The sequence below is a fragment of the Xenopus tropicalis genome, chromosome 4, assembly GCF_000004195.4.
Source record: "Xenopus tropicalis strain Nigerian chromosome 4, UCB_Xtro_10.0, whole genome shotgun sequence".
Taxonomy (NCBI): domain Eukaryota; kingdom Metazoa; phylum Chordata; class Amphibia; order Anura; family Pipidae; genus Xenopus; species Xenopus tropicalis.
In genome coordinates this window covers 111,913,674-111,926,751 of record NC_030680.2, presented here as the reverse complement: position 1 = coordinate 111,926,751, position 13,078 = coordinate 111,913,674, and the positions used below count along the sequence as shown (strand labels likewise).

Genomic DNA, 13,078 nt, shown 5'->3' with positions numbered 1-13,078 from the left:
CAAGAGATCTGTAATAAATGCTCCTGTGTCAATAGGAGATATGCTAAGACTCTAAGTATGTCTTAGCAGCAGGTCTGTACATATATTAATGCGCCACGGCATTTTTCAGCTCTAAAATATTCAGATCATTTATTGAAGCAGAAATACCTTGCTGAAGTATAAAGATTCTTGTTTCCCCAAGTTAACTTGATGATAGGTTACTTTTCTTTTTTTATGTATGCAAAGACATAACCGAGGGTACAGAGGGTCTGTTTGTTGCTTCCCTGTATTACTGCTTATTAACAAGGGGATGTCTATATAACTATTACCCTCTGCTCCAGAACAGCAGCTGGTTATTCAGAATAGCAGCTGGTTTTCAGCTTGACCGTTTAGCTGAGATAGCTTCATACTCCTGCAAGCTTGTGTGTGACTGTTCTACATGCAGTACATGGCAAATACATAGTTCAAAATTTGATTAATAGACTGATATTTTATTTTCTTACTGAAGATCCATTTTTAATGCATGTGCATTGTATTTGGGTCCAGTATCTTCCCACTAAAATATTACATTGAAATGTATTTGTAACTGTGCCATACAAAGTGCAAATGTCATACCTAAATTACCATGTTTTTACCCACAATGCAGTTTGTTTCCCAATTCCAGCATAATTGTGCATGTTATGCAAGATACATTTGCTGCACTGCATGTGCCTTACGTAAACCAAGTGACATCACATATCAGACTGTTTTTTTACTTTTGGTTTACCAAAATGGCTGCCTACAGCTCATCCACATGCATCTAATGGCTTCCTGTGGACTGCCCGCACTGTTGAGAAGTGAAGGATATTCTAATTGAGCCCTGACTGCTTTGTGGGTATCCAGCTCGCTGCAGGACTCTTGCACCAGGGTGCTCCAAGTCTGTTGCGGCTGTTTATGCAGACCACTGAATTCTGAAATTGCCGCCATGTTCATGGTGACAATAATTCCAGGGTTCCCCAGTGTCCATAGGTGTATTTGCGCAATATTCATTAAAAAAGACTGGCACGTGCACTTGCGGATGTAAATTAGGCTTTTAGTACAAGATAACATGAACATATATAGTTCTTGAGTTGGTATTGGTGAGAAAAAAATCTAAATTTTTTTTTTAAATGGGTATCCCCAAGGGACACTTTGAGTCATCCGTAACCATGCCAAGTGGTTTTGCAAATACTAAATATGAGTCACCGTTTAGTCAGTATAGGGTATGATTCATTATTCTTTATATACTCTCTTAAAAGGTTTATTGGCTGTGGATCTGCTTAATGTCTCTGTATGCAACATTTTGTCATCCATGCCTGATAACAAATACCTGAACTATTGGAAGCTGAGCAGTGGGTGCAATAAAGGACCTTGGGAGAACATTGTAGAATCAACTCATAGGGGGGAATTCACAAAAGTGGTGATATTCCCACACAATAAAAGTGAAAATCCCGACATTTTTTTATGAATTTGCCTTTAGCTGTTAGTAAATCTGTCGGTGCCATCAAACCTAGTCCCACAGCTACAGGAGCCTTGGAGTAAGAATTTTACCAGCAGGATTTTGCATTTCATATGTCATTTGTCATTTCACTTTGGGGCATTTTCTGAGGGGTAATTTTAGTTTGCCCAGGGAAACTATACATCATTTTTTCAGGACAATTTGGGCTTTCTAATGTTTTCTATATTTCTGTGTAATTCCACTCCTGTAACAAGATTTAAGGGTCTAAATACCGTCTTCTCTAGCCCCTACTCATTACTGGTCAGCAGCAATCCGACTCACCCACCAACATGCCTGGTGAATAGAGGTCCAACAGGACTAGGGCCCACCGGGTTTTTATTCAGTGCCCTGTTGGGCCAGTCCAACCCTGTACCCCAATATCCCAGTTTGGGTGCCAGTGTGTATGTGCCACCAAGATGGCTGCTGGGAACAAGTGGGGGCCAATGCTGTTAAGCAGCTCTGTAGTTCTGGACATGCTATGGGGGCACAGATAAGTTGGGGCAAATGTCAGTGAAGTGATTAAAGAGGGGGCACTGCTGCTAAAACTAAAAATTTGCCTGGAAAGCTTTACTTTTCCTTTTAATAAAAATGTTTACAATATATTAACACAAAATGTTATTATTACCTCATTGATTAATCTAAAACTAGCATAATCATACAAATGTGAGGTAAAAACTTTTTATATGCCAGAAAAGTAACAATAATCCACAGGAGCACTTAACGCTTCTTCAGTGTGCTACACGCCAGGAACCACTCCCAGAAGGATCCCAAAAACGTTCTTCTGAGGAAGTAGCGGGAGGCTACGAAACGCGTTAAGCGCTAGGTCCTTGCAGGAGATGTATTCAAGGTTTTATTAAGATGGAATAAAGATTTTTTGATTTTTAATCAGTGGTGCTCCGCTATATGTATTTTTTGGAAAAACTTTTTATATATAAGATATAAATTAAACTTTTTTTAATCAGTGTTTTACTTGTTTATAAAATGTTAATGAGGCTTTTTGCACCTTTTGTTCTAGGGTGAGACAGAAACTTGCCCCCTAAAAATAGTCTGCTAATCCCCATTAATATGTTAATGACCCCCCTACCTTAGGTGTGAAATGGAGACTGGGTGAAACAAAACAAAACAGAAGAGCTTAGAATTAGACAGAGTTACTGAGCTTTACTCCATTTTGAAAATGTCGGGGAAAAATGTTGTTAAAACGTCGTCTAAATGTCGTTTAAACGACAAATTCACAAAAGTGTCTGTAAACTGTCTTTCTTTGACCAAAAACAGAAAAGTGGCGGTTGAGTCTGAATTTAGGCGGATTTCTGTTTGTGAATCTGGAGAAAGTGTTTTCCACCACTTTTTCCACCACTTTTACTCCAAAAAAGGGCTATCTCCACTTTTGTGAATTCCCCCCATAGTGGCCGATAGTGTTTTGTATAAATTCCGTTTGCAAACAGTTACGCAAATAACTATGGTAAGATGCTACACAACAATAATGCCAATAGTTGTAATAAGCTGTGATCCCTACTGCCCAGGATTCTGTGTTGAAAACAACAGTACTTGATATAATGAAAAGGGGGTTTATTGTACCAGCAAACAGGCGATGTTTCAAGCCTGCTGCAGCCCTTTAATAAGCCTGCAAATGACTACAAAATATCCCTTTTTGTTCACTGAAAAAATACTTTACATTATCAGTTATAATGTGCTTAATGCTGAAAAAAGATTAGTTGTGCATAAAAATGCATACAACTGACTATCCTATACAAAATTTAATACCTGGCACATCATTTTATGCCAGTTTGTCTTGCCTGCACTTTTGCTGTAATTATAGATTTAAAAACATGTATTTTGGGTAAAAATGATGTATGTTTTGGAATTGCTGTATTTTATTAAATGCGCTTTCTGCAAAATACTATTCTTAATTTATTATCTATTCTTTATTTATTTCTATTTAGACAGTTCTAATTTTGGATATTTGTCTATTAGATTCATTATCTAATATCAAAATAGTTAGACATTTCTTTACTAATAGGTATTGTTAGTTTTTGTTTTGGCCGTATCTTAAGTTACACTTTATAACCTCTTGCTTTTATCTATAAATAAAGACATACAAGTGCCGTAAATGTATATGAACATACATACAGCATCTCATTTTGGTATGAGAACATCCACGGTTATGTAAAGCAGTACTGGAATAGGGCATATTTGGGATAGGCAGCTTGTTAATGCTTAATTAAATGACCCTAATAAATATTTAATTTTTTTCTTTAATTCCTTTTAAAGATGTGAAGTTATTCTGTTTACTGAAAGATATGCATTGCTATCCCTGTAATAACTGTAATTAAGATTTCACTTTGCAGAAACCTCTAATTGTCTAGGACATCACACTGTCTAATTATAAACATCTACAATTAAATCTTACTAGAAAACAGTCAACAAGCAAGGCACACTATTACTTTAATACAGACTCAGAATGTAAGTAGCACTGATTTTGATCCCTAGTTGATAACATTTGTTATGCTTTAGTACATCATTGCCACCCTAAAGCCTCATGCAGCCTAGGTCAGAATGCAAAAAGATCTTTATTCCCATATAGTACCACTCATTTTATACAGTGCTACAATTAAACGGATTAAAAGGGGAGTTCATGTTTATTAGGCTAAGCTGCTTTTGGCTTTTGTGTAGTTCCAACCCTGCTATCATTTGTGTGCCCCAGTTAAACCCTGTAATTGGCACATATACCTGCTTTAGGTTTAATTTACAAGGTGTTCCAAAGTAAAAACGTAGGGCCAGAATACAAACTAGTTGGTACTTGGGCAAGGACTTACCAAAGTTCCAAAGAAATTAAAGTTAAAGTGTGTATCTGAGATTGGCTTACCTTTTTTTTTTTTTTTTAAATTAAGGCCTCATAGTCCACACCCAGCCTGCACCCTTTTAAAATATCACTAGGTTGTTTTTTTTTTGTTTTTTTAAATTAAGGATACAGGTGTCTACAATTGTTGTGCATACATTTTTATATTGTCACCACAAAACATGCTTTGATTAGACCATTCTAGCACGAAACCTTGATTTTGAAGTCTGCTTGGTGGAGAATGATTGATTATAAGGGAAAGTAACCTAATACAGGTATAGGACCCATTATCTAGAATGCTCGGGACCAAGGTTATTCCGGATAAGGGGTCTTTCCATAATTTGGATCTCCATACCTTAAGTCTACTAAAAAATCAATAAACCACTAATCAAACCCAATAGGAGTGTTCTGCCCCCCCAATAAGGATTTCTGGATAAGGGATCCCATACCTGTATAACAAAACCAAAAAAGTAGCATTTAATCTCATAAAAAAGTGAAAATGCCTACCCATTAAAGGGCTTGTTCACATTAAATCAATGTTCCATATCATGTAAAGAGTGATATTTTAAAACAATTTGCAATTCATCTTCATTTTTTTTATTATGTGTGGTTTTTGCATGCAGCTGTTTGCAAGTGTCCACATTACCCTAGCAAAATAAGAGACTGGAATATGAATAGGATAGGGCCTGAATAGAAGTAATAAGTAATAAAAAGCCACAATAAAATTGTATCTTCAAAGAGCAATAGTTTTTTTAAAAACTCGAAAGTGTCAGAAGAAGTAAAGCAAATAATTAAAAAAACTATAAAAAAAAAATGAAGACCAAATGAACAGTTTCTATAACTTAAAGGTTTAAACAACAGGTATACAACCAAAGAAAATGATATACCCTTAAATGTGCTAAAGATAGATGATTCTAATTTTTGGGGCATAGAGGAAGGCTGGCATTTAAAGCTTCTAGGCAGGATGCAGAAATAGGGATTCATGTGGCCCCTGGGGCTTAAAACCTTGCATCTGCTGTTTGCCTTGCTTCCTGAGGCCACCAGTGCCACCATCTGCCACTTGGAGCAACAGTGACACCCCAAGTGCCCCCTTCAGCCCTTCTGCACCTTCAGGACTCACATTAGTTTTACCCTAACACCACACATGCATATACACACACACAACACACACACATATATACATAAAACCCATATATGTCCCAAGAGGTGCTCTTCTTTAACAATGTATATCAACTTACCTTGGTGTAAATGAAAATGTAAATATGAAAAATAGCATTGCACTCTACAGGTCTGAATCAAAGAAACAATTTACTTGATTCAAATCATGTATGTGTAAATATATATTGGGCTATATATATATATATTGGGCTTACTAGCTCTTTAGAACTTTATTATATTTTTAATTTAGTTTTAATGTCTGTAAGCCAGTCTTGTTTGTATTGAGGAGATGTCAACAGTCACATTAACTAGAGTAAATGTTTAAGATAATACTTCATGTACTATGACAAGATTAGTTGGAGGTGAGTAGGAGGCCACAAAAGGCTTAATTAGGTATATTTACCACATAGCAAACCAATAATGGCAGTATAAGTAGGATTAGACTTTAATTCTCTTTCCTGCATGTGAAAAAGGCCAATATGGTTGCACTGGGACATCCTCATCTTGTTATGCAATTCTCTGGGAATGCTAAGTAGAAAATACAGCATGATTGAGACCATCTCGATGACTGTTATCATAATGTTATTGTTGCTTCATCAAAATACATTTGATCATTTTAAATACAGGTATTTAAACTATGTTTAAGCAAGGCAGGTATGATGGGGTTTTTGCAAATGCATACACACATAACCAGTTTTAGGCACACCTGCTTTTACCAAGTAAGTTTCCAAGGTCCATACATCCCATCCTACATTGAATCATTAATATATAATATAGCTAAGTAACATTCTGTGTTAAGGTATGTTGTATTTGATTTGGATGTTTACTAGTCTGATAAGCATTGTTACTGGATATATTGCAGAAACCATTTAAGGATCCCTATATTATATTTTCTTAAAGGGGAGCTATTGCAAAAATAACAATACATTTTTTGTCAAGAAGAAGATTTAGAACTCATTTTTTTTTTAAAAAAAATCACCGGAAATACTGTCTCTCTACATCAAGATTTGTTCCAAACGTTATTTCGTTTTTGCTGGAATACATTATTTGAGTGTGGTCTAATACATGTGCTAAAAAGGAATCCCCCCTAAAATATATATTAAGGCTGCAAGCTGAGCCAGTTCCACCATCATAGGCACTAGCAGAAAGAGTGTGGCAGGGTTGTAGACTTGTTAGAAGTGGATTTTTTTGTTGTTGTTGTTTCTAGCTAATCCACTAGATGATAAGCTGTATTTTACATATTTCACAAATGTATTTCTGATATACTAATATGAATTATATTGTTTGCAAACTTAGAAAACAGTAATGACAGTTTTGTGTTATTTCAACTAAACATGCAAAAATAAATTGGTCCCAGGGTAATTAAAGCTTAGATTTCAGAAAAGCAAATCTTACCACAGAGTAGAAATAGAATGGGCTGATCTGTAACCACCATAAAGAGTGAATTCAAATTTGCTATGTGTAAGTAGGTTAAATGGAACGGAGGATGTTGACTGTAAAAGAAAGCAGGTCAGATCCTCGTATGTATTGCCAGTATCCAGAAATGGCCATAGAGCTTCCCTGTGAATATAATGTCTGGAATGAAAGGCTTCTCATAGACTGTATAAAAACAGCCCAGGTGTGGATCACATTTACTACTACAGTGCGCTCATTTCCAACCCAACTGTTTGATTATTGTTTTGATTTTTGCAGATACTACCATGCAACATAATTAAAGAAAGGCTTTGATAGAATTAGATAATGCATCAGTAACTGTCAAATGCACTTTGCTATAGGAAAATGTAACTTTATGTACAGGAACATAATTAGCTGGGGTTTCAGTGATGCAGAGGTTCTTCCCTTACTCCTGAAATATAGTTTATAGTGTTTGCCGGACAGAATGTGGAATTCTCTTGAAGGTTTTGTCCAACCTGGTCTGTGGAATGTTTTGACTCCTTACTTGCACACATTTGCAAACCACTGTCAGGTTTTTAGTAGTTCTACAGGATCTATTTGTTACTACCTGTTTAATAAAGGGTTGTTCACATTAATAGAACAGTCTTTGCCATAGAGATAGCACAGACCCTGTGCTGGGGGTTATATGATGTGGCGCATAGTACTGACAGCAGACTTAACTTCTGTTGGCTGTGTCTCCTGTCAGTCTGACATTGATTCCGGTGAAACAGTTCTACAAGCATGACTTTATTATTATTATTTATACGTTATTTTAGATTTCTGAAATGCTGAGTTTGTTTGCCTATGCCTTTTGAAAGGAAGAAGATAACAAATTACCTTTTACTTTATGCAGCTGGTTAGAGCGCACAAGCAACTAATGAATTGGTCCAGTAGGAATAAAGTAAGGGCAAAGCCTGGGGGTGATGATGTAGGCATATAGGAAGTTCTCAGTGTGTCATCTTCAAAACAGGCCACTCCCATTCCTTCAGAGAGACAGGAGAACGACTAATTTGTCAGGTACTTTTTATGGAAAATGGATTTTCTGACATGCTGAGAACATTGTTGGTCATTTAATAAGATTTGGACATTAAAGGTGAACAACCCCTTTAAAGGAGAAGGAAAGGCTAAGTCATTTGGGGGTGCTAAAATGTTAGGCACTCCCAAGTGACCTTTTACCCCGGCTGGTGTCCCTGTTGGGAGAGAACAGCACCAGCCCGGGGTAGCTGTATGTATGTATGTATGTATGTATATCTTTATTTATAAAGCGCTACTTATGTACGCAGCGCTGTACAGTAGAATACATTAATACAAACAGGGGGTTAAAGATAATGGATAAATACAAAGTACACTAATAAATACAAATAAATACAAGGTACAGTTGCAATAAGAGTCAGAAACACAAGATGAAGGAGGTCCCTGCCCCGTAGAGCTTACAATCTATATGGGAGGGGTAACTAACTGACACAAATGGGCAAATTTAAGTGCTGTAGGTCACAGTGGGTGACATTACAGTATAAGTGCCAGTTTCCAGATCAGGTGCTGGGTGAGTGCTCCAAAAGGTAGTTTTTAAGTTTTAGTTTTAAAAAGACTGAGGGAGGATTCTCTCCGGAGGAAATCAGGGAGGGCATTCCAAATGTAAGGGGCAGCAAGGCAGAAAGGTTTAAGGCGGGAAACAGCAGTAGTAGTTGGAGGCGCAACCAAACGGTTGCTCTGCGAGGAATGAAGGAGTCGGCCAGGAACGTACGGAGACACAGGGAAGAGATGTAGTGAGGAGCAGAGGAATGGAGGGCTTTGAAGGTTAAGAGAAGGAGTTTGTAAACTATTCTTTGTTTAATAGGGAGCCACGATAAGGACTTTAGCAGGGGAAGGGCCTGAACTCTCCTGGATGAGAGGAGGAGAATTCTGGCAGCAGTGTTTAATATAGACTGTAGGGGGGAAAGATGGGAGTTAGGGAGGCCGGTTAGCAGCAGGTTACAATAGTCAAGTCGGGATAGATCTTTAATGTCCAAATCTTATTAAATGACCAACAATGTTCTCAGCATGTCAGATGGAAAGATCATTAGTTCAGTTTTTGTTAGGTTGAGTTTGAGCTGCAGTGATTCCTACTTCTGGCTTCGTTCGCGTGCCCATGCGCAGCAGAGTGAATAGCGGAACTTTAACAGAGAAGTCGGCTTTTCACTCTACTGCGCAGGCGCCTGTCGTTAGTCCTTCCAAAAGCGAAGGAGGACGCACTCCCTGCAGGTACCCCGGGCTGGTGCTATTTTCCCCTAACAGGGGCACCAGCACGGGGTACAAGGTAAGCGATTTAAGTCACTTGGGGGTGCTTAATATTTTGGCACCCCCAAGTGACTTAGCCTTTCCATGTCCTTTAAGTTGTCAGAGATCTGAAGTGAAATTGGCACTCTAGGACAGACGTGTTATATGAGCAAAATTCAACGCATTTTTGGGGGTGGAGTTTCTATTCATGTAAAGGCTGATACCATTTGATGACTGCTGTTGTCTCACTAGAGAAAAACAAAAATAATTCTATGCTGGAGCAAAGCAAAGGAGAACTAAAGCCTAACTAAAAAAGTAGGGCAGGAGTGTTGTACATTATCTTTTGGGCTTCTGTACCTGTCCAAGGCAACCACAGCCCTTTAGCATTGAAGACCTGTGGTTCTGAATTTGCCCCTAAGACAGTGGTTCTCAACCTTCCTAATGCCGCGACCCTTTAATACAGTTCCTCATGTTGTGGTGACCCCCAACCATAAAATTATTCCTAAGACCATCCTGAGGAAGCGTGCAGAGAGCACGTGAAACACGTTGGGCTTTGATTATCCATTGCTTTTATTGTTGTATACACTGTAAGTAGCCTGCATTGAGCAGGGTTTTATTTGCATATTAAACGGTTTTACACTATTTTTGCCTTCTATTTTATATACACTGAGGATTTTGTCCCCACTTCAATCAATGCCCGGTCGGGTTTTTCTACATGATCTTACTTAATGGCATCTGGTGAGCATTTAAACTAGACGTTTTGAGTGGGTGTTACACATTGTTAAGCAACAATTTGCTAAGCACTTGTGGTGTTCGGTTTACACAAAACCCATTTGATCTGCACTATATTTTGTTTTTTGTTTTATTATATGCGCTTCCACTGACAACACTGCACATGATAATTACTACATAGTAGCTCAGAAACCAAGTTCATTTAGCTTTAAAATTAAATAATCATCCCTGTAGCATCAACTTGTGACAGGCCAACCTCGTTTTCTGCTTGATAATTTGCGACAACCCCTATGCTTAGCTTCTCAAAAACTGATAGGGGCATACTGGGCATGTGAGTGTGTCGAACACGTTTTCAAAATGGGGAGCATCTGGGGATCATTGCTGCTATTGAGATTCTGAAACACTAAGGCTAATGCCATACCATGCGTATGGCGTATATTTTTGGCAAGCCGAAAATATGCGCCATACTGTCCTACCTGTACCTGCACCTGAATGAGTGGAATACTCTCTGCACCCGAGCATATTGCATTCACTCAGGTGCAGGCACAGGTAGGAGCATATGGCGCATATTTTTGGCAAGCGTTTTTTGGCTTGCCGAAAAATATATACGCCATATGCGTGGTGTGGAATACGTACAGTATATAAAATATGGCATTTCTATATGAATTTATTTTTAGGGTTTAGTTCTCCTTTAATATGTATTTAAACAGTACAGCACTCTAGTTGAGAGTAAAGTTAGCATCCAGCTTCCCTGTTATTTAAAGTGATACTGACACGAAAAAACTACTTTTCAAAATATGAATATACATAAAAAACTACCTATAGGTCGTGTTGACGGTTTTGGTTTTGTAAGTAATTGTTACTTGAATTTCCTAAACCTGACTGTTTTGCCAACCTGACTGTCCCTTCTCAGCCTGTCAGTTACAGCTTTTAATGCTAACAGACAAATATGGCAGCCCCCTCATAGAGAAACACAGGGGATCAGACAGGTAATGTAAATGCCTCAGGCAAATATTTTTATGGCAAAATTATAAAGTTCTTGCAAACACAATGGTATGATAGATGTAAAAAAAGATTTACTTTCTGGTGTCAGTATCACTTTAATCACACAAAAGCATTACATTGCACTCTATGAAAAAGCCATAATTGTTTCAGACCTTATGCTGCTGCAGTGCAGTGTGATAAATGTGTTTGTAGTTCAGGCATACCAGGAAGCAGCAGAAGGGAGAACTTTTACTGATCTGTGCTGGAAAAAATTAAAGGTGGCCATACACAGGCAGATATCAGCTGGCATTTCTGGTCCTTCAGACAGAATTGGCCACTTATCTGCCTATGTATGAATCATGTCCATACATAGGCAGGATCATGTCCATATTTATGGACACCCCCGACAGGCCTGTCTGATATCTGGCCTAAAATGGGGCAGATCTTGATCGGGCAGGTTTGATTTTTCCCTTCTTATCCAGGACCATATCGGCTCATTGATGCTGTCCTCGATCCGACGGCCCATATACCCAACATTTGAATTTGATCGCTTGGCCTTAGGGCTGCTCATTGCTATAGCAACCATTCAGCAAGTTTGCTATTCACTCTTACTGCACACATTTTCCGTGTATGCTCCACCACTCCGATAGGATTTATTGCGCATGTGTTGGTCTTTGTCACATACCACTGGATTGTGGGTGATTGTCAAGGCGAAGTCAGCATTTTGTTTTCTTCAATGTACTGGTGCATGGAAACAAGTGAGTGTGGAGTGCAATAAACAGTGCTGCTTAAGGTATTAGTGTAAAGCCTTTATTAGAAGCCTATATGTTTCCCAGACTTTCCTTATCTTTTAAGCAAGCGCTGTTTTCAATTTAAACATTAAAAATTGTAGTTTTTCCTAATTTCCAATTTATACCCCAAAACACAGCTAAACAGCTTTCTACTCTGTACTATTCATTTTAAACTTCTTTCACTGTCAATGTAGTAGAAGTTTTGCTGAATGAAAAGCATAACTTGTTTTTTTGTAACTTGTCAGAGTAACATGACTGTAAATTATTCTCCAAACAGGAAGCAAGTTCCTGTATTTTGACAGTAAGTAATCTAAACTATTTCTCAGACAATGCACTGCGCTGGAAAACTTAGCTCAAGCATATACTTTGCTCCCTTCATTGGTATGCCCTATTGTTTGCTTTCCAAAGTTGTACCCTGATCCCATCCATATTGATGTAAGGAAGGTAAAAAAAAATCCATTATACAGTGTACCCGATTCTAATTTAAGGAAGAATTTGGTATTTCCTGAAAATAACCTGCATTAATAACCTCTTTTTGTGTACAAGTACAATCCCAAAACAGTTTGCTAAAAGAAAGATTACATTTGTCTGTAAATTCTGCAGATAGGATTTAACAATTTAACAAATTTAAAGGAGCCTTATCACATAAAATGACATCAGGTTATCTCGGTTGTTTCCATTAATGTTGCATTGTGGAAAGCGTAATTACACTAGCTATTGATATATGCAAAATACCTCTCCTGCATGTGAATCAAAACACAGGACTCTCTCACTCTTTTTTTGTCAGTGCTTTTACTGTTGGAGGCAAGTAGCAGGAATGGCCCCTCAACATCACTATTGACTTCCTGCAGGATAATAATTATTGGTTGTTCCAGTCAGTTGAGGCCCTTAAAGGGGTGGTTCAACTTTGAATTCTCTTTTGACATGATATAGAGAGTTATATGCTAAGATAATTTTGCAGTTGGTTTTTATTTTTATTATTTGTTGCATTTAAGCTTTTTATTTAGAAGCTCTCCAGTTCAGAATTTCAGCAACTGTCTGGTTGGGGTCCATATTACCCTAGCAACCAGTCATTGATTTGAATGAGAGGCTGGAATATTAATTGGGCCTGAATACAAAGATGAGTAATAAAAAGTTGCAATAACAAAAATATTGTAGCCTCACAGCATTTGTGTTTTAGATGTCATGGTCGGTCACCCCCATTTGAAAGCTGAACAGAAGTCAGAAGAAGCTAAATAATTCAAAGACTATAAAAAAGAAAAAAAAACTATTGAAAAGTTGCTTATAATTAGTCTTTATTACATACTAACAGTTATACTTAAAGGTGAGCCTATGTTCATATTTAAGCATGCCACCTGTTTTCTTAAACTACCTACACCTCAAATCCTCCCC

At 37.7% G+C, this 13,078-nt stretch overlaps 1 protein-coding gene across 5 annotated transcripts in view; it reads left to right on the top strand.

Annotated features, from left to right (window-relative positions):
• Window positions 1-13,078, top strand: part of camsap2 (calmodulin regulated spectrin associated protein family member 2) — a 70,614-nt gene that overhangs the window by 21,025 nt on the left and 36,511 nt on the right. The window contains exon 2 of one of the 5 annotated variants that reach the window (XM_031901043.1): window positions 9,851-9,917. The exons of the other annotated variants lie outside the window; for them this stretch is intronic. The gene's annotated coding sequence lies outside the window, so the exon portion shown is untranslated. The remainder of the gene's footprint in view (window positions 1-9,850; window positions 9,918-13,078) is intronic. 5 annotated transcript variants of the gene reach the window in all.